This window comes from Sminthopsis crassicaudata, chromosome 3 (genome assembly GCF_048593235.1).
Source record: "Sminthopsis crassicaudata isolate SCR6 chromosome 3, ASM4859323v1, whole genome shotgun sequence".
NCBI lineage: Eukaryota > Metazoa > Chordata > Mammalia > Dasyuromorphia > Dasyuridae > Sminthopsis > Sminthopsis crassicaudata.
In genome coordinates, this window is record NC_133619.1 from 265,109,136 (window position 1) to 265,130,272 (window position 21,137).

Sequence of the window (21,137 nt, forward strand, 5' to 3'; positions counted from 1 at the left end):
CCATCAATTGGAGAATGGCTGAATGAACTGTGGTATATGAATGTTATGGAATATTATAGTTCTGTAAGAAATGTCCAACAGGATGATTTCAGAAAGACCTGGAAAGACTTATATGAACTGATGCTGACTGAAAAGAGCAGTTCCAGGAGATCATTATATACTTCAACAAGACCATATGATTATCAATTCTGATGGATGTGACTCTCTTCAACAATGAGATGAACCAAATCAGTTCCATTTGTTCAATAATTAATAAAACCAGTTATACCCAGCAAAATACTCTGGGAAATGAATGTGAAGCACTACCTAGAATTTCCAATACTTCTGTTTTTGTCCACTTGAATTTTTTTATTTCCTTCACAGGTTAATTGTACATTATTTCAAAGTCCAATTTTTCTTGTGCAACAAAATAATTGTATGAATATATATGTGTGTGTATGTGTACATATACATACAATTATTTATGTATGTATATATATATATGCACACACACATATATAGTGATATATATATATATATATATATATATATATATATGCACTTTAACATATTTAACAGGTATTGGTCTACTGCCATCTCGGAGAGAGAGTAGAGGGAAGGAAGGGGAAAATTGGAACAAAAAAGTTTTCAATTGTCAATGCTGAAAAATTACCCATGCATATATCTTGTAAATAAAAAGCTATAATTAAAAAAAAGAAAGAAAAAAACAGGTTTCTGCTATTGATAATTAACACTTTTCCCCTGGAAAACCCTGAATTTTCTTGATAGTCTGAAGGAAAGATCACTAAAAAACTTTCTACTGATAAACTATTCTAGTTCTTAACATTTTCTCTTAACTAAGAATTTTGTTGTGTGTCCCAAAGTCAAAACAAGGAAGTATTTCTTATTTTATCTTAAATAATAATTGATTAATAATTAATTAAGTCCCTTCCAATTTGAATTTAACTATGTTCCTAATATTTTATCATTTAGAGATTAGCATAGACTTATTCACCTATTTTTCTGAATGGAAAATTGTCAAAATTCATTTGACCCTTTATTTAGGTCCAATTTTTTATTTCTTAATAAATTTCAGGAGTTGTTCATTTTCTTTTGAATTTTTCCCAAGTTATTCACAGATTATTGAATCTAAAAATGAGGTTTTATTAATCTCCGACCAATATTGCAAAGAGTTAATTCCAATACAATTCCTATTTATATATTTCAATTTTTCTGCCACATTTGCACAAAAATTTGGCTTATGACTAGAGTTTTAGAGATTCTTCTTAGAGTAAGCTGAAGATAAATTGCTATTTATGTATTTTCCTGCTGCCATTCTTCCTGCTCTAGATATCTTGACTTTAGTGTAGAAGATAATTACATTATTTTAGTTTTCAGTTACTAATGTTACTAATGGATGATTTCAATGATTTGTCTTTTGGTTACATTATAAAAAAACATTAACTTATTTTCCATTTCATCCAAAATGACTTTGTAACTAATATAGTTGTGTCTATTTGAAGAGGTTCATGGTTCCCTTGAATTGGGCCTGAAAGTTTTCATTTGATAGAGTCAGTTCATTCCAAGTGTGTAGAGATAGTTCCACATGATTATAGATGAAGGTATTGCTGAGAACCTAAATCTATGAACCAGTATCAAGGCTTTAATATGTAAGACTAAGGTGGGGGCGGGGGGGGGGGGGGAAAGAGACAAAGAGCTCAAAGAGGACTGAGAAATTTCAGAAAATCTTGATTCATATCCCAAGTCTGCCATATACTACTTTTCTACTTTTGTAATCTTGAGCTATTCTTCAAAACATATAGAAAATTTTGAAAGGAGATTGGGGAGATGCAAAATTAGATAAGTGGAACTTATAACCAAATAGAGGAACAAGATAGTGCTCTCTCTCTCTCTCTCTCTCTCTCTCTCTCTCTCTCTCTCTCTCTCTCTCTCTCTCTTTCTCTCTCTCTCTTTATATACATAGATATGTATACATATACATACATATCTATGTATATATAAGTATATGTATATTAATGTATAAAACATAAAATTATGTAATAAGTATAGTCATAAAGAAAAATGTTGCTCTAGAAAGCATTTAACGAATTGGGAAAAAGTCAACAGGCAGCTAGAGAGTACACATTCAATGAATAAGAGCCTGAGAAAATTCACAGAAGTGTGGGAAAGCTGTAATTTTTCATGATAGATATTTAGTTTTGGCTGGATTAGAGAGTAAAAGTTCAAAAATGAGGTAAAGCAATGCTAGAAAATTGTTATGTGCCAGATTATAGAGGATTTTGATTACCAGCCAGAAAGAATCTGATTTTCTACTGATATTTTTAGTCAGAGGACACAAGGCTAGAGTTATGTTAAAGAAGTATTACTCTCAGAGAATTGTAAAGTTTGTGTGTTGAGAGGGGATGAGTGATCTCAGAAAAAACCTATAAATAGAGTAATGTAGATCTCTTCATATTCTAGGGATTTTAGGGATTAATGTGGTTACGGTGGAAATAAAGTCAGATTGGGAATGTTTGGGAGATATTTTTTGAATGTAGTACATAGTAATGAATGTTGATTGAGTGGATCTCTGAAAATGCAATTGATAATGCTCAATAATATATAATTTGTAATCTTTGATCTCCCTTATCTAGGTGATCAGAAGAATAATAAAGCCTAAAACAGGGAATAGAAACAAGGAAAAAGAATGAATTTAAGAGGGGGGGGGTTAATGAATTCTGTTTTGCATAAACTGAATTTGAGGTGCCTATGGGTTATAGAGGTAGAAATATCCAGGAGGCTATTGTAGATGTGAGAATGGGATTTAAATGATAAGGGTAAAATATAGATTAGAGATTTGTTCCTATAGAGATAATTTAACTCTTCACAGATAATAAGATCTCTGAGTATGTAAAGCAAAACCAGGAGAAAGTCCAGAAAGAATACTGGGGTTTACACATGGTTATCTGTAGTCCTTCATTTTCAAAAAGGAACAAAACAAGATCTCTATGTTAGATTCGAGTTACAGTGTATTTGACTGTGGCTGATTAGATGAATGCAAGCTCAGAATTCTCTGCCATAACATTTAGTGCCTATGAACATTTGGGCTGGATTTTCTAACTTCATACATCTCATGTTTCTTCTGATCTATTTCAATTTTGCCTTGCTGATGAAATATAGCATCTTCTCTGATGAGAGCACACCATATTGGGCAGTCCTGTGTCAATGTCTCCCATGTCAAACAATCAATTTTAAAGTTTGTTCTTAGGAGAGACCTTGAGAATATAACTTTGTATTGCTTTTTCTGATCACTTTGTGAGTTCTTGCTTGCCCTATGTGAAATCTCCATAAAATAATCTTTTGGACAGGCTACTGAACTGATAGTAAATTCTTCAACTTTAAAAGGCAACAAGTCAAGTGTTGGTGCATCATTTTTTTGTTTGCAGATGATTATGCACTCAATACAGCCTCCAAAGCACAAACTGTTGCTTGTGCTAATTTTGGCCTAACAAAAAACACTAAGAAAATACAGATCCTTCAAATGAAACATATATATATATATATATACATATATATATATATATGAATACATAGTAAATACTGCATGTTATATATTCATAATTATATGTTGCACTATAATATATTTATATATTCATATGCATTATATGTATATACATATATTTATATACATATATGTACATATATATATCATACATATATACAAAAATGACTAATAAAAAGAGTTGTATGGTGAAAAAGGCATAGGTTTTAGAGTCAGTGAATATCACTTCAAATCCCTACTGTGTCTAAACGTGTTAGAGTTAAGCTTCTCTCCTCTTTGTCCTTCAGTGGCCTCATATGAAGCTATCAGATTGAAACAGAATATTATTAAAGTTCCTCCAGGATCTAATCACTAAGAACTATAACTTAGTTGCATTATAAATGTTTTAGTCACTGAGAAGCATCATATTATATGTGTGCATAAATCTTAATATATTTATCAAAATCTTGCTTTTTATTAATAGTGAAAAATGTGTAGGTTCTTTCAAATATTTCTACTACTTTTGAAATTAACTTGGATTTTTTACCAAGGTACAAACTTTTGGTGGAGTTTTTCAACACTTCCTCCTGGGCTAATATGTTTCCTTTCCAAAGATCAGAAAATAATATCCCTATGCTGTATACCGTAGTCCTTTGCCCACCTATATGTCATATTGTGATGCTGCTCTTGGGATTGATTATGTTTTCAGAGATCCTAACTCCTACAAAGAAGAGGGCTAGATTTTATGGGGTGGAGGCAAGGGTGGAGAGCAAAGCAAGATACTCTTCTCCTTTTAGAACTGTATTCATGTTTACATTATGTTTTCAGTCATTTTTCCTTGACCCCTAAAGGATTTATAGTTATGGATGTGTTGTGCAGACTTCCATATTTGTACACTTCTATTTAAAGAAAGATAGAAAGAAGTCCTGGTGTCTCCAATAAGATGTAGAAAAATAATCTAAATGAATTATTGAAATTCTCTTTTTCATGATCATTTGAACAAGCCTGTTGTGAAAAGTGATGACATGTTATTTAGAATAAGACAAGTCCTTTATTTTTGTCTAATTTGTTTTACCAGGAACTATGGATTCTATCTGACATATTTTATCAAATATACTTTTTATTTACTAGCAAAGCAGTTTTCATCTACATTATTTTTGATGTTTTATTTCCAAGTAGTAACTAGTAATTATTCCAAATAAATGTTTTGTAGTTAATAAAATCCTGTTTAGATCAATAAATTACATTGTTGCTTTGGCATGTTAATAAATAAATAAAACGTTGGTGACTAAAAAGCTGAGACATAAAGTAGATTATAACATTTTGCCCCAAGGCCTTGGCAACAATTGAATCAAAGTGTTTTGAAATCGAACAAATTGGCATTTCACTGACTTTGAAAGTACTGTCTTTCCAAGCAAGACACCTGGTTTAGATACACAAAACAGCTATTCAGAAATATTGCCAGACCTCTTGTTTGCAAAAGGTATATGAGGGCCACATGGAGTCTTTCCAGAAAAAGCTTTTTTAATTTTTTCCCCTGTGGAGGATGATAATAAAAATATGACCCCCCCAAAAAAAACCTGCTTTTAACAGGAAATCAGGAGTCCTAAGGATGTGTGGTTAAAAATTATTTTTGAGACCAAAACTTCCTATAGTGCAATTGGATGTTCCAAATCTAATAGCATTAAAATAAATAATGGAAGGTCCACATTATACAATAACAAATCTTGAAAGAATTTTTGGCTTGGTCTCACTTGAATAAAATTATTATTTACTCAGCTCCACCCCAAACTTCAAACAATTTGCTCTTAATCTCATTTGATTTGGTTTTAATGGCATATATTCTCAAAAAAAAAAAAAAAAAGTAAGTAAGAAAGAAAAGAAACAAAAAAAAAAAACAAAGGAAGAAATGAAGGAAGGAAGGAAGAAAAAAGAAAGAAAGAAACAAAGAAACAAAAAAGAGAAAAAGAAAGAAAAAGAAAGGAAGGAAGGAAGGAAGGAAGGAAGGAAAGAAGGAAGGAAGGAAGGAAGGAAGGAAGGAAGGAAGGAAGGAAGGAAGGAAGGAAGGAAGGAAGGAAGGAAGGAAGGAAGGAAGGAAGGAAGGAAGGAAGGAAGGAAGGAAGGAAGGAAGGAAGGATAATGTTTCATAATGCCTTAGTTTTGCTATTAAAAAAGAACTGCATTGGGGCAGCTAGGTGCCATGGTGGATAGTGCACCAACCTTGAAGTCAGAAAGACTGGAGTTCAAATCTGACCTCAGACACCTAACACTTCCTAGCTGTGTGACTCTGGGCAAGCCACTTAACCCCCAATTGCCTCAGGGGGAAAAAAAACTGCATTCAAGCTCTTGCATCTCTTATATTTTGAAAAGGTTGTAATATAGTAAGACTTGGAATAAGAAAGGATTTAAAAAGTTACTTGGGTCAATTAATTTTGCAGATGGAGAAAATGAGTATGAAAAGAGGTGAGTGACTTAACCATGGTAATGAAACTATTCAGAGATAGGATTTGAATTCATGGTTTTTCTAATTTCAAATCTAGTGCTTTTTTCTATTAAATCATGCTGCCGTTTTGAGTCTGAGTGTGAGAATCTAGAGAAAAGCATTTGCTAAAATTTGAATAGAAAGAGACAATGACATGAAGTGAAGCCAGACATGTTTGCATAGTCTTTCTGAGTTAGGGTTGCTTCATTTGCATAATGAGAGTTACCTAGAAGCTTGCTAAACTAACTCTAATTAGTTTGAATTATGAAGGTTGGTTATTGGTTGTTGTTCTTCATTCTCAAAGAGAACCCAAATGATATCACTATATTGGGGTCAAAGTACAATATGTTTTACTATGGCTAATCAGAGATACACACAAGCTCAGAAGACTCCACAACAATTTGGGCATATGAATATTTGGAGATTAGATGTCTTGAAATTTTAATATTTTTATGTTTCTTTTGAGTTATTGAAATTCTGCATTACTCATGAAGTACAATGTGGTCATACTGATGTGGTCATGCTATCCTGGCAAACCTGTGCCAGCGTCTTCCATATCTCATAATCAAAATCAGTTTTCTTCATGAAGACATTAAAAGTGTGCTTCTATTATTTCTTCTATTCTACATGTGAGCATTTACCTTGTGTGAGTTCTTTGTAAAATAGTCTTTTAGAAAAACATGTGTTGGCATTTGAACAATGTGGTCAGCCCACCAATGTTATGTTTTTGGAAATAGATTTTGAAGTGCAGTTCAAAAAAAGACCTAAATTTCTAGCACTTTATCTTGCTAGTTGATCTTAATGATATTCCTAAGACAATTCAAATGGAAAAAATTCAGGATCCTGCCATGGCACTGGTATACTGTCAAGTTTTCAAAGGCAAACAATGACCTCAGCACAATGGCTCTATAGACTTTTACTTTGGTAAACAATCCAAATAGTTCTTCTCTCTCTAATATTTTTTTTTCCTTTGGAGCCTCCCAAACATTGTTCTATCTCTGGCAATGTGAATGTCAATCTCATCATCTTTGTGGATATCCCTGGAAAGTATACTTTCAAGTTAAATGAACTTATCCACAGAATTTTATTTTTGTGACAACCAATCATTCACATATGGATGGTGTGGTTCTGACTGATTAAAAAAAAAAAAAAACACTTTTCCTGGCAGTAATTGATAGGCCAAAATTAGCACAAACAGCAGAGAATTGATTCATATTTTATTACATCTCAATCTCAGGCTATATTGAATTGGACAAATGGGAAAAAGAGATATAAAACCTCACTGAAGAAAATGAATCTCAGTCTCAGGCTATATTGAATTGATCAAATGGAAAAAGAAATGAAAAAGTTCACAAAAAATAATTTCTTAAAAAGCAAAATTGAATAAGTAAAAACTAATGATTCCATAAGACCTCAAGAAACAATAAAACAAGGTAGAAAAAAAACTGTGAAATATCTCATTGGAAAAAGAACTGACCTGGAGACTAGATTGAGAAGAGATCATTCAAGAATATTGTACTACCTGAAAGTCGTGAACAAAACAGAGTTTAGACATTGTCATTTTCTTTTTTTTCCCCTTTTTTATTAATTTTATAATTATAATTTTTGACAGTACATTTGCATGGGTAATTTTTTTTTTTTACAACATTATCCCTTGTACTCACTTCTTTTTCAAATTTTCCCCTCCCTCCTTCTACCTCCTCCCCTAGATGACAGGCAATCCCATACATGTTAAATGTGTTACAGTATATCCTAGATACAATATATGTGTGTAAAACCGAATTTCTTGTTGCACAGTAAGAAGTGGATTCAGAAGGTAAAAGGAACCTGGGTAGAAAGACAATAGTGCGAACAGTTTACATTCAATTCCTAGTGTTCCTTCTCTGGGTGTAGCTGATTCTGTCCGTCATTGATCAATTGGAACTGAATTAGATCTTCTTTATGTTGAAGATATTCACTTCAATCAGAATACATCTTCATACAGTATTCGTTGTTGAAGTTAGACATCATCATTTTCAAGGAAAACTGCCCTGATATGTTAGTAGGAATCCACCAATCATCTCCTGAAAGAGATCCCAAAATGAATACTCCCAAGAATATTATAGCCAAATTCCAGAGCAATTAGGTCTAGGAGAAAATACTATTAGTTTCAATTTAAATATTAAGAATCCATAACCAAGATAACAATATATTTGACAGTTTTTAACTTTAAAGGATTAGAGGGCTTGGAATATGATATTCCAGAGAACAAAAAAAAGTTATTACAAATAAAAATAACTTACATCTTAAAGCTGAGAATTCTTTAGGAGAAAAGGGAGATATTTAATGAAACAAGGCCTTTCAAGCATTTCTGATAAAGATATCAGAGCTGAATAGACAATTTGACTTTGCAATGCAAATCTCAAAGAGTAACATAAAAATTTAAACACGAAAGCAAAATCATAAGTGATTCAATAATCTTAGAATGTTTACATTCTTACATAGGAATATAATATTTGTAACTTCAAAGAATTTTATTATTATTAAGGCAGTTTGAAGGAGTACACATAAGAAAAGAGCATAGTTATGATGCTAAGATATATAAAAAAATAAAATTGATAAGAAAGATGGATGTGTTATAACACAATTCTCTTTTATTGTCCTCAGTTTCCCTAATTATCCTGACCCAGTCCTGTCTCAGTTTCTCTAACTTTTCAGCCTCAGTTTATAAATGTTCTGCTCAACCACCTCTCCCCCCTAATCAAGATGATCCAGACAAGGAGAAAGACCTTCTACCTTGGGCATCATCAGAATGTTGGGTGCCTCTCCCCATTCTGTAATCCCAATTATCAGATACCCCCATGCCTCCCCTCACCCTGTCAGAACCAGAACCACTCTCAGCACCCTGACCCTGTCCCGAACTTATTCTACCCCCTGAGTCTGAGCCACGTGCATTGAGAACTCACATTGTTTGCTGGATTCTTGGAAATGATAGTCTCATTCAGCCCTGGGACCAAGCCATGGATCTATTTGGTCCCAATAAATCTCTTCCTTTTTAATAAATTATTAAAAACTTTCTTATCTCTATTTTGCCTCAGTTTCTCCAGCATTACAGATACATTGGATCAATGGAGAAGGAAGAGGTATCATGGGGAAAACTAGTATCATGGGGAAAACTATCTCATGTAAAAGTGGTATGAAAGGAAGAGATTTTACAATAGAGTGGAAGATAGAATGGACAATTCTTGAACTTACTCTCATAAGAATTGGTTTAAAAAAGAAATAACTTTCACAATCACTGGAACTTAGAAATAATTCTTGCCCTTGAAGAAAGTAGTAGGGGAAAGGAATAAGAAAAACAAAGTTGATAGAAATAGGAGGTTATGACAAAAGTAATACAATTTTGAGGAAGAAAAGGGTGAAAACAGAGAGGGAAGGATAAATGGCAGGAAATATGATGGAGGAAAATACATTGTAACCATAAGTGTGAATGTGAATGGGATGAACTTATTCATAAAATGAAACAAATAGCATATGAATTAAAATCTTGAAATTCAATGACATTGCTTATAGCAAACACATTGGAAACAAAGAAATACATAGTGAGTTAAGGTAAAAGAATACAGGAGAATTTATCATGCTTCAACTGAATTTTTAAGAAAAGCATTTCTCTAATCAATAATAATTTATACTATTTTTGCATGTCTATAAATAGCTTGTTTTCTCCTAAAACCTGTTTAGAATAGGGGCAGCTAGTGGTGCAGTGGATAGAGCACCAGCCCTGAAGTCAGGATGACTAAATTCAAATCTGGTCTCAGACACTTAACACTTACTAGCTGTGTGACCCTGATCAAGGCACTTAATCCCAATTTGCCTCAGGGGGAAAAAACTGTTCAGAATAGTAGAAACAGAAGGAAAGATGGTCTCAAGATACTTATAAATAAATATTTCAAAGGAAAGGGAAAAAAATGAGAAAACAGCACATTGTAGATTCTCAAAAGAACATAGCACAACAACTCAATGATCCTTAGTGGTTTAAGAGAAAAACAAAAAGAGAGAGGACGAGAAAAAGAGAGAGACAGAGAACTGTAAAATCAGAATTTATGACCTACATAATAAAAGTATTTGGTGGAAAAAGGAAAAAAAAAAGAAATCTTGATTATATACTGGAAAACTTTCCAAAGAAACAAAAGAGAAAACAATTGTGAATATGGTGAATCAATAAAGATTTATTAAGAAAAATGTGCCAGGCATTATGTTAAATTCTGAGAGTATAACAAGAAGCAAAAAACAATGACTGTCCTCAAGGAGCTTGAATATTCAAAATAAATAAGAAATAATTAAGAATGGTTGTGTAAAGTTTCCTTTAAAAGATGAAATTTTAGTCGAAAATTAAAGGAAATCAGTGGATGGAAATGAATAAAGAAAGCATTTGAGGCATGGGGGACAGCCATAGCAAGTATCTGGAGTCAAGAAATGTTCTTCGTAGAACATCAAGGAAGCCATTGACACTGGATCAAAATATACAAGGTGGGTAATAATGTGTGAGGTCAGAAGAGTTTAGGTTATGAAGAGTTTTGAACACAAATGAAGTTTTTATATTTGATCCTAATGGCAGTAGGAAGCTATTGGTTAATTGACATGGTTAGACCTGCACTTTTGGAAAATTAATAAATTAAAGATGAATTGAGTGGGAGCAGTTAGATCCACCAGGATGGGATCATGGTAGTTCAGGTATGAGCTGAGAGGTCTCAGTGATAACAATCAAAAAGGAGGAGACATAGTTGAGATTTGTTAGGAAGGTGAAATTGATAGGCCTTAGCAACAGTTTAGATTTGGAGGTTGAGAAATAGTAAAGAATTAGTAAATAGTAAAGAAATAGTAAAGAATTGGGTATAATAGTAGGCTGTGATTTTATGAGACTGGGAGAATGGTTTTACTTTCTCCTGTAACAGGGAAACTGGAGTGGGGAAACTTTGTGGGGGAGGAGAAAAAGATGAGTTCAGTTTTGAACATGAGATGAACAGGGTCAAAAGTAAAAAAAGGTATATAAAGGTAAAAAAGAATGAGATTTGAGAATATACAATATAAATATATACATATATATAAATATGTGAAGGTAAATATGGAAGAAAAATATAAAAAGCAATAATGTGAAAGAAAAAAAGAGTCAAAAATCCTGAAAACTACCATGCAAGAAATAATAATAAAAAACTTTGCCCAGAATTCGGATAAACATACATTAAAAAGTGGCCAATGCAAGAGACCATGAATTGACAACTGGTAAAAAATGCTACAAAATTCAATATTTATAGTAATTAAATTTAAGAATTATAATGACAAACAAAAAAATTTACAAGTGACCAAAAGAAAGATATTCCAATAATTATCTCCATCTATCTCCTGATTTGGTGTGATCCTTTTATGTAGGCCTTAAAGGAAAGAAATACCATTCCATCATTTTTCCTCCATTTTATTCTGAGTTCAGGCATGTAGAATATTAATTAGCTATCTATATTAATTTCTCAGTGTTTAGAAAAACTCCCATCAGATTATGCACTCCCCTTCCCAGTGATTCTGAGTTATAATTGTTTAAACTCCATTTTCTAGTCTTTGTTCCCATACCTATTCATTCAAAGACCCATTCTAAAGTTACCTACAGCTTCCAGGGTGCTCTCTGGAATGCTAAATAGATTTAAAAAAACCCTTTATTTCATCTTAAACTTGCCTTTTTTTACTCCTATCTTTCAAGCTCTTACTGAGAGCCTATTTGTCTCCTGGTGACACAACTTTTCTAGCCACCATTTCCAGTACTGCTTGGACTGTCTTATTCTTCCTGACTTGCTTATTGAAGAGGGAAAGTTGGAATCCTCATTTCTCCCACTTCCATGTCCAAACTCTTCCTCCACCCTCATCACTCAGTAAACGTTCCTCTATCCATATCTGTCATACAATCAAAAATCTGATAGCGTTTGTGTATTTTAAGCCACACTTCTTCTTTTCTCAATGAATTCAATATTTGACTCACAATCATACCTCCTGAATTCTTACCTCTACACAAGAAACTTCAAAGTACTGACTGATAATTTCTTCAATTACCCTATGCCTCAAGTTGCTGAACCTACTCCTTTCCCATGACATTTCTCCTTCCAACCCAGCTTTACAAAGAAAGGGCCACAAAAAGTTATCAAACTGTGCATACCTTTTGATCCAGCAGTGCTATTTGGGCTTATATCCCAAAGAAATACTAAAGAAGGGAAAGGGACCTGTATGTGCCAAAATGTTTGTGGCAGCCCTTTATATAGTGGCTAGAAACTGGAAAATGAATGAATGCACATCAATTGGAGAATGGTTGGGTAAATTATGATATATGAATGTTATGGAATATTATTGTTCTGTAAGAAATGACCAGTAGGATGAATACAGAGAGGCTTGGAGAGACTTACATGAACTGATATTAAGTGAAATGAGCAGAACCAGGAGATCATTATACACTTCAACAACAATACTGTATGAGGATGTATTCTGATGGAAGTAGATATCTTCAACAAAGAGAAGATCTAATTCAGTTCCAATTGATTAATGATGGACAGAATCAATTACACCCAGAGAAGGAACACTGAGAAATGAGTGTAAACTTTGCATTTTTGTTTTTCTTCTCAGATTATTTTTACCTTCCGAATCCAATTTTTCATTTCTACACACATATATTGTATCTAGGATATACTATAACATATTCAACATATATGGGAATGCCTGCCATCTAGGGGAAGGGGTGAAGGGAAGGAAGGTAAAATTCAGAACAGAAGTAAGTGCAAGGGATAATGTTGTAAAAAATTACCCATGCATATGTACTGTCAAAAAAAAGTTATAATTATAAAATTAATAAAAAAACAAAGAAAGGGTCATATATTTAAATTGCCATCAATTACAAGTGCATCACTCTGAAATATATTTATATGAATATAATCATGTGAAAATTCTGATTTGTCTTTCTGTCTTGCAAACCCTATTCTTGATCCTGACTGTAGTCTCAAAATCTTCTTTCCCAGGACATCACCTCATGCACTGCCTACAATTCTCTTTCTTTATAATCCCTATGCCTGGATTCAACTACACTGTTCTCCTCAATGAACTGCCTTGCCATGTCATACCTTATATTTGTATTACTCTTACTATCTGAGGCTTTCACTCTTATTTACATGCTGCTAAATGAAATTAAACTAAATCATGTAACTCTGTGGTCTGGGTCTACTAAAAATTTATATTAAATAATGTCAAGTGGACTATCATTTCTTAAGAAAATCTTTATTCACTCCTCTACTTGACTTATTACCCCACTCACCATGTCATCTCTCCTTAAACCTCCTATGGCTTCCCCTCCCTCACTCCCTCAGTTGAAAACTTCTCATATGTCATTTTTAAAAATGAGTTCTTTTGGAAAGAGATGTCTCAAACATAATTAGATGACTTCCACAATTATTCTTTTCTTATTTCTTTCATAAAAAGAAATTTCCTTTTCTCTGGCAAGGCAAACCATTTTGCATTACACATAATCCCATTCCATTTCATTTTCTCCAGAAAATTGTTCCCTTTGTCATGCCCATTCTCTCACTTATTTTTAATTTCTCCCTGTCTATTGTAGGCAAATCTCCTTGAGAAGACTGTATACAATATGCAATTTCACTTCCTTTCCTGACCTTTTAATTTTCTACAATCTGGCTTCTGACCTCACTATTCAAACAAAACTGCTCACTCCAAGTTACTTATGAATTAATATTATTTTTTTTAATTACTGATGTATTTTATTTTTGACATCATCATAGTTTTTCCTCAGTATTCTTAACCTCCACTTCCCACAGAGCCATTCTTAGATAACTATTTTTTAAAAAGAAAAAACAAGAAAAAACCAACATAAAACTGATCAATACATCGAAAAATGTGATGTGCAGACTAGGAGTCAGGATAAGTAAAAATCCTTGGTCTTTAGGGGAAAAGTGAAAGAGAGAGACAAACTGCCACAAGCTCTCCACCAACTTCCTTTCTCCTGATCCTGCCACAAAGTGAAGTTCTCTCATCTCTCTCACCCCACCCCTTAATCCTTACTTACATTTCTCTTAACCCCAAACATTGAACATTGTGAGAAGAGCAATTCCAACATATGCTAATAGAATCATTGTCTTATTTCCAATAGGTAATTAGCCTTAAGTGTTCAGTTGTCTGATTCAAATGCACTTATTCAGAGTTTCAGGCCTTTACAAAAAAATTCTGAAAAAGTTTTCAATGTACAAACCTTGTAGATCTCCCACCACTAAATTTCCCTTTTTTGGTCATGTCTAATTTCAGTTAATTTTTTAACATTCATATTTGTTTTTATTTTTGATTGTTCTATATGTTGTTTTTTGTCATTGTGTTATTTTTCCTTGTTTTTGCTTATTTTACACTATGTCAAATATGGAAAACTTTCTATGCTTCTTGATATTTGTCACATTTGTCATACATTTAGATACCATAATTTGTTCAGCCATTTAACAGATTTTAAATTGATAGTCATTAATGACATTGATATACAGAGTCCTCAAACAAAAGACAAAATAGTGAACTTAAATAACCCAATCTCAATAAAAGAAAAATTACTCTCTGTAAAAGAACTGCCAAAGGGGAAAAAACAACCTCCTCTTCTTGATGAATTGGCAGAAGAATTCTATTACACATTTAAAGAAAAATTACTTCCAATACTAAATAAATTTCTGTAAAACAATTGAGAAGGAAATGCTTTAAATGAGATAAATGCTTTTTTAGGACTAAACAAAGTTCTAATGCCTAAGCCAGAATAAAATACAATGCAGAAGGATAAAGTAATATCAATCTAATTAATGAATATTTTTAAATTAAATCCTGTCAAACACTACAGTAATCCATCTAAGAAATCATGAATATAATTATTAGATTTATGCCAGGAACATAAATATAATTCAATAGTAGGGTAACAATCACAAAATCATATTAAAAACAAAAAACATTCTAGACCAAAATATTCTTTCACTTGATGTGCCTTTGCAAAGAATGATATCTACTGAGGTAGCTAGGTTATGCAATGGATATGATGTGAGTTAAGATTCCTTTCTGATTCTCAACCCCCATGAATTCCAATGGGAGATATCTGGACTCTCCCAGCCCTCATCGGATTTGAGCTAACTTGGGCTGTCCCAGCCCCCATTCTAATGATCTGCTTGGGTTTCCCAACCCCAACCCCAAGCACAAACAGCTTCCTCCTTATTTAAAAACCTATTAAATTCTATTCAAATTCTAACCCTGGCTGAAGCTCAAGCCAGAGGCCAACCTGGGACTCCACCCACAAGCCAAAAGTCCCCCTATTATAAAAGGGGCAAAACTGTAGTCCACTCTTTGCAGAAGTCCCAAATATGGCATCCTTACCCCGGCCATGTCAAGGATTTCTGCCCACTGGTGCCAGCCCTGGCTCTGGTATCTTTCTACCTTTTAACCTTACTTCCAAACCCCACAATAAACCTCTTTTATCAATCTAGGTTTTGGGGATTGTAAATTCCTTTACAGAGGACTCTTATGCTGCTACTAGACCTCATTTAACTCTGTATCTTTGCGCCAAATCCAAAGGGGTTGCAGGGGAGCTCTATTTGACTCCCTGACCCTGAACTTGACACTAGACCTCAATTAAACCTAATTTCATTTAGATATTCCTTATCTAATTCTCATCAGATAGAATGCTAGAGCTAGAACCTAAAACTTCTGAATTCAAATCCAGCATCAGACACTAACTCTGTAATTTTAGGAAAGTTAATAACTTCTGTTTGCCTCAGTTGCTGCAATTATGAAATGGGGGTGATAATAGTACAAATTTCACCTTGCTATAGACAGGATCAAATGAAATAGTATTTTTAAAGTGCATTCTAGGTGCCAAATAAATATTAACTATTATTCTTCTTAGGACTAGAATGTATAGACAGAGATGTCATCTCAAAAATCATTTGCTCTAATTGCCAAATATTGTATAAACTATGGTTGTATATAAAGCTATCTCAATAAAATCAGGAACAAGGAAAGCCACTCTTCTCAATATTATTTGACATGTAAATGCAAGCAAGAGCAATAAAATAACAGAAGAATAGAGGCATAAAGATAGTAAAGAAAACTGTAAATTTCCCTGTTTGTAAATGATACCAGGTTTACTTATAAAATATCCTAGCAATTAGCAGCTTCATCAAAACTAAAATATAATTATGCCTAGAGGCAATAATGGAAAGGGAAATGTCATTCCAAACAATTATGACATGAATAAAATATGTGGGGATTCATCTACCAAAGCACACAAAGGGTCTAAAGAAGAAGGGAGGGAAAAACAGAAAGAGAGACAGAGAGAGAGAAACATACAGAGAGAGATACAGAGAGAGAGAGAGAGAGAGAGAGATACAAAGAGAGAGAGGCAATTTAAGCTGCCAAGTTGCAAAGTGTTCCTTAAAGAAAACAAAAACAACTTAAGCATCTGGAGAACTATTTATGGCTTTTGGCTAGCTCATACCAATATGAGAAAATTTGCAAAGTTAATTGACAGTTTTAATGCTACAACATTTAAATTACCAAAGTAAAAATTTATGGAACTTGATCAAAATTTAACAAAATAATTTGCAAAATAAAAGATTTAGATTAACAAGGAAATAATGAAAATATATAGGGATAAAAGAATAATAGCATTTCCAGACCTCAAACGACTATAAAAAAGACCAATTCACAAATCCATATGCTGTTGGATAAAATAAAATAGAAAGGTATATCAAATGAAAAGACTAGAAAAGGGAGACCTAGACCAAATAATGAACTTCAGCATTCACTGTTTGATTAAACAAATTGCCAAGAAAAAATAAGGTATTTTGTAGAAATTTCGTAGAAACTTATATAAATTGAAAGTGGTTTGGCAAAATTTAAGCCTAGACCAATAATATATTATGGATGTGTGTGTGTGTGTGTGTGTGTGTGTGTGTGTGTATGTGTGTGTTATGACCTTAATAGCAAAGATCACACCACATATTCTCTGAAGTAAGGTGCTATCCCCATTTTATAGATCAGAAACTGAATTTCAAAGGTGAGAGTAACACAGCTAGTATGTGTTAGGAATAGAATTTAAACCCAGATAATCTTTTTTAACATTTTATTTTCCCCAATTACATGTTTTATTTTGTTTTTCTAAATAGTGTTTTTCCCATTAATTTTTACAAGATTTTGATTTTCAATATTTTTCCTCTTCATCTCTTCCATCTCCTCTTCCAAAAGTAAATGATAGTTTGATATATTTTACACATGGGCTTTTCATGTTAGTCTCAGCTGTGAAAGAAGAAACAGCTCAAAAGGAGAAAAAATCCATGAAAAATAATAAAGTAAATGAAAAAAAGCATGTTTCTAACTGTATTCCAAGTTCATCAATGGCATGAACTTTATCTGGATGTGGACAGTATTTTCCTTTATGAGTCTTTTGTATTTATCTTATATCAGTGTATTTGAGAAAAGTCATCCATAGTTCATCATTACATAATGTTGCTGATACCGTGTACAATGTTTTCCTATTCAATTTCTTTTTCTCAGATGGGATTATTTAGGTATTCTATTTCCCAATCTTCTAATCTAGGTATTTTAAATCTATAACTGATCTGTTTTTTCTTTATTGGAGGATGTAAACATTTAGAGAAATAAATTTCCCCCTAACTAATGCTTTGGCTGCATCACATAAATTTTGGGATGTTGTCTCAATGTTGTCATTCTCTTTAATGAAATTGTTAATTGTTTCTATATTTATTCTTAGATTTACCTATTGTATAGGATTAGTTTATTTAGATTCCAATTAATTTTTAAATGTTTTCATTTCCCTTTGATGAATTGTTTTTAATGCTTCACTTTTATTATAGAACCCAAAATACAAAACTCATTCCAAGGCTTCAATTTAGATTGACATCACTAAATATGGTCCATTTTCTCACTATTCCAGTGATGGTCATCACAGCATTACCTGATTTATGACTTTTGTCTTGGTATGCTTCCTTCTCAACAAGAATACTTTGTTTATAGTGGATTTAAAGCTTCTCAAAGTTGAAGTTAACAGAGTCTATCTTATTTCCATAATCACCTCAAGCCACCCTTTTAAAGCATGGTTACCATTCCCATATATGTTAAGCAATATCATCTTTTAAAAGCTACATTCAATTGCTACTCAATTCACATAAGTTAAAATTCTATTCTATTGACAGCTCATACACAGGAAAAATGTACACTTACGTGATTATTTTATTCTTCAACTTTACCCTTCTTCCACAAGCTACCTTAGGTACACTACATTCAGCTAGTGTGAAAACTCAAGTTTAACTGTCTAAATTATACACTCACACCTTTAAACTTTATTACCAAGTTGTGACCATCTAACAGTAGCACAAAGTTTTAACCTGTCCAGTCCCTATCTTTAATTTGTGAAATGTATGACTCAGATGTTATTTTACTTATGTTTGAAAAAGTTTTGAAAACAACTAGTCATAAAAATGTGAAGACCATTTAAATAGTAACATGGTATACATCTACTACAGACCTTACAAAACAGGTTTTAAAATGCTTATTGTAAACAAGGGATAAAGCTCACTTGCTTAGATATTTGAAATACAATTTTATTATGATCTAAATGAAAAAAGGAATGGGAATTACAGTAACAAACAAAATTCACCACTGAATTTTGTGATGGGACTGTTGCAGTCTTATATTTGAAACTCAAGGGGATGTAATTGCGGTCCAAAACAGGTAAATATGCAGGTCCAAAATATGAATTATATTTTTTAAACTGCCACATTCACTCCGAAGCCCATTCATCTCCTTCAGCATCCCAAAGATTAAGCACATGTTCTGCTCAGCTATATAATAAAGTGGCAAACATGCTACACCACTGACATCACAGGACAGTTGCCTATAAAACTAGACCTCTGATGCTGGACTCTAGCTTCATTCCTTTACAGGCCATCATCTTCATCAGGGAGCGCAGTTATCTGAGCAATCCATAAGTCCTGCTCATACTGTGCTGTCAGTGCTGGGTCCATGACAACCTCTGGGGGTGCAAGAGTAGGCATGGCAACAAACTCCAAATAGGGTCTCCAATAAGTTTTCTAGCAAGCCAAAGGAAGGGCTTCTCAAAATTGTAGCTACTTTTGGCTGAAATGTCATAGTACTGGAGATTCTTCTTCCTGTGGAAGACTGTTAGGATTACAAGGTGAGAACTCAGGTTGTCTGGGCAATTCTCTAGCTCAGAATTCACACCTTTAGTTATGGCCTTTAGGGGGAGTTTACACCTTTGAACTTCTGAGGAGGAGTTTACATATTTAAAGGAGTTTACACCTTTAAAAGGAGTTCTGAAAAGGAGTTTACACAACCTTTAAAAGGAGCAAGTTCATTGGTTGAAGTAATTTTCTCACAAGCCCCTGAGTTCTCACATGCCCCTTTAAAAGGAGCAAATTCATTGCTTGAAGTATTTTTTCACAAGCCCCGTTGAGTTCTCACTGCAATCTCTGCTAGGATAAAAGAGGAGGGCAGGAGTGCAAAGAGTTAGTCAAGTCTGGGACGAGTTGGGACGGCAGGCTGGAAGGAGAGAGTCTGGCTGGATGATTGAGTTGAGATGGCAGTCCCCAAGGATAACTTAGAGATGACCAGACTTTTACAATTCCAGACCTTGACAGAAGACAATTGATTTTGCCTTGACTTTTCTGTCCTTAATATCCACTTTGTTGCCATACAACACTAATAGGGATATTTTCACATACTCATACCAGATCTCGATACCATTTAGGTACATTCTTGTAAGTAACTCTTGATGTTACTTCAAACATTATAATGGCACACTGAGCTTGGATGTAATGCCATCTCTCACACAACCAAATTTCTCTTGGCCAGCTGTATTCCATACATTGAACTTAATAGGACCTCTGTTAATATGGAACACGAGAGGATGGACTTCAACACCCAAAGTGGCTTCCTACTTCTCAAATTCACCAGTCAAGTGATGTTTTACAAATGTGGTTTTTCCAGTACCTCCATCACCAACTAATACAAGTTTGAACTGCACTTGGGGTTCTCCTTGGGTGGCCATCATGATGGCTCTTCCAGAAGTGTCTCTGTCTCCGCCTGACCAAACTCCCTTTGATGAATTTAATTTTATTGCTCTATGAGATGAAAAAAATACATTTAATAGTTCTGCCTTTTTATATTTGATTTTGAGGTTTTTAAACATCCTAATAAATGGTCAAATTTGTTGTAGGTTCCATATGCTGCTGAAAAAAAAGAAAGAGGCTATTTCTTTCTGTCCCCATTTTAGTGACCAAAGGTATGATATATCTAACTTTTGTAATATTCTATTCATCTCTTTAGTTCCTTTTTTGGTTATATTTATCGAGTTATGAGAGAGAATTACAGTTTTGTCATCTCTTTCTTTTTGTAACTCATTAATTTCTCCTTGAAGAATTTAGATATTATACCATGTGGCGCATACATGTTTTAATGATATTACTTCATTGTCTAGGGTACCTTTCAGCAATATGTAATTTCCTTCCTTATCTCTTTTAATTGGATCCAGTTTTGCTTTTTTGCAAGTCTGAGATCTGCTCCAATCCCTTAGCTTTACTCTGTATTCTTATTTCAGTTCTTTTTTTGTAAACAACATATTGTAGGATTCTTCTTTTTGATCTATTCTCCTATCTGCTTCTAATTTCTTAGAAAGTTGAGATCATTTCCAGTCACACTTATGATGACTACCTGTGGATTTTCCTCCTTCTATTTTGTTTCCTAAATTCTGTTTGTCCTCTCTTCCTTTTCATCTTTTTCCTCTTCAACAATGTTTTGCACCCCCAACCAAAATTAAACTCGAAATACAAAAATTAAAAGGAGAAATCAATAAAATTGAAAGTAAAAAAACTATTGAATTAATAAATAAAACCAAGAGTTGGTTTTATGAAAAAGCCAATAAAATAGATAAACCTTTGGTAAATTTGATCAAAAAAAAAGAAAGAGGAAATCAAATTGATAGTCTTACAAATGAAAAGGGGGATCTTTCCACCAATGAAGAGGAAATTAGAGAAATAATAAGGAGTTACTTTGCCC

General features: G+C 33.2%; 1 pseudogene; it reads right to left on the reverse strand.

Moving 5' to 3' along the window:
• Positions 1-19,000: 19,000 nt before the first annotated feature.
• Positions 19,001-20,150, reverse strand: LOC141559481 (GTP-binding nuclear protein Ran-like; annotated as a pseudogene).
• Positions 20,151-21,137: the final 987 nt, after the last annotated feature.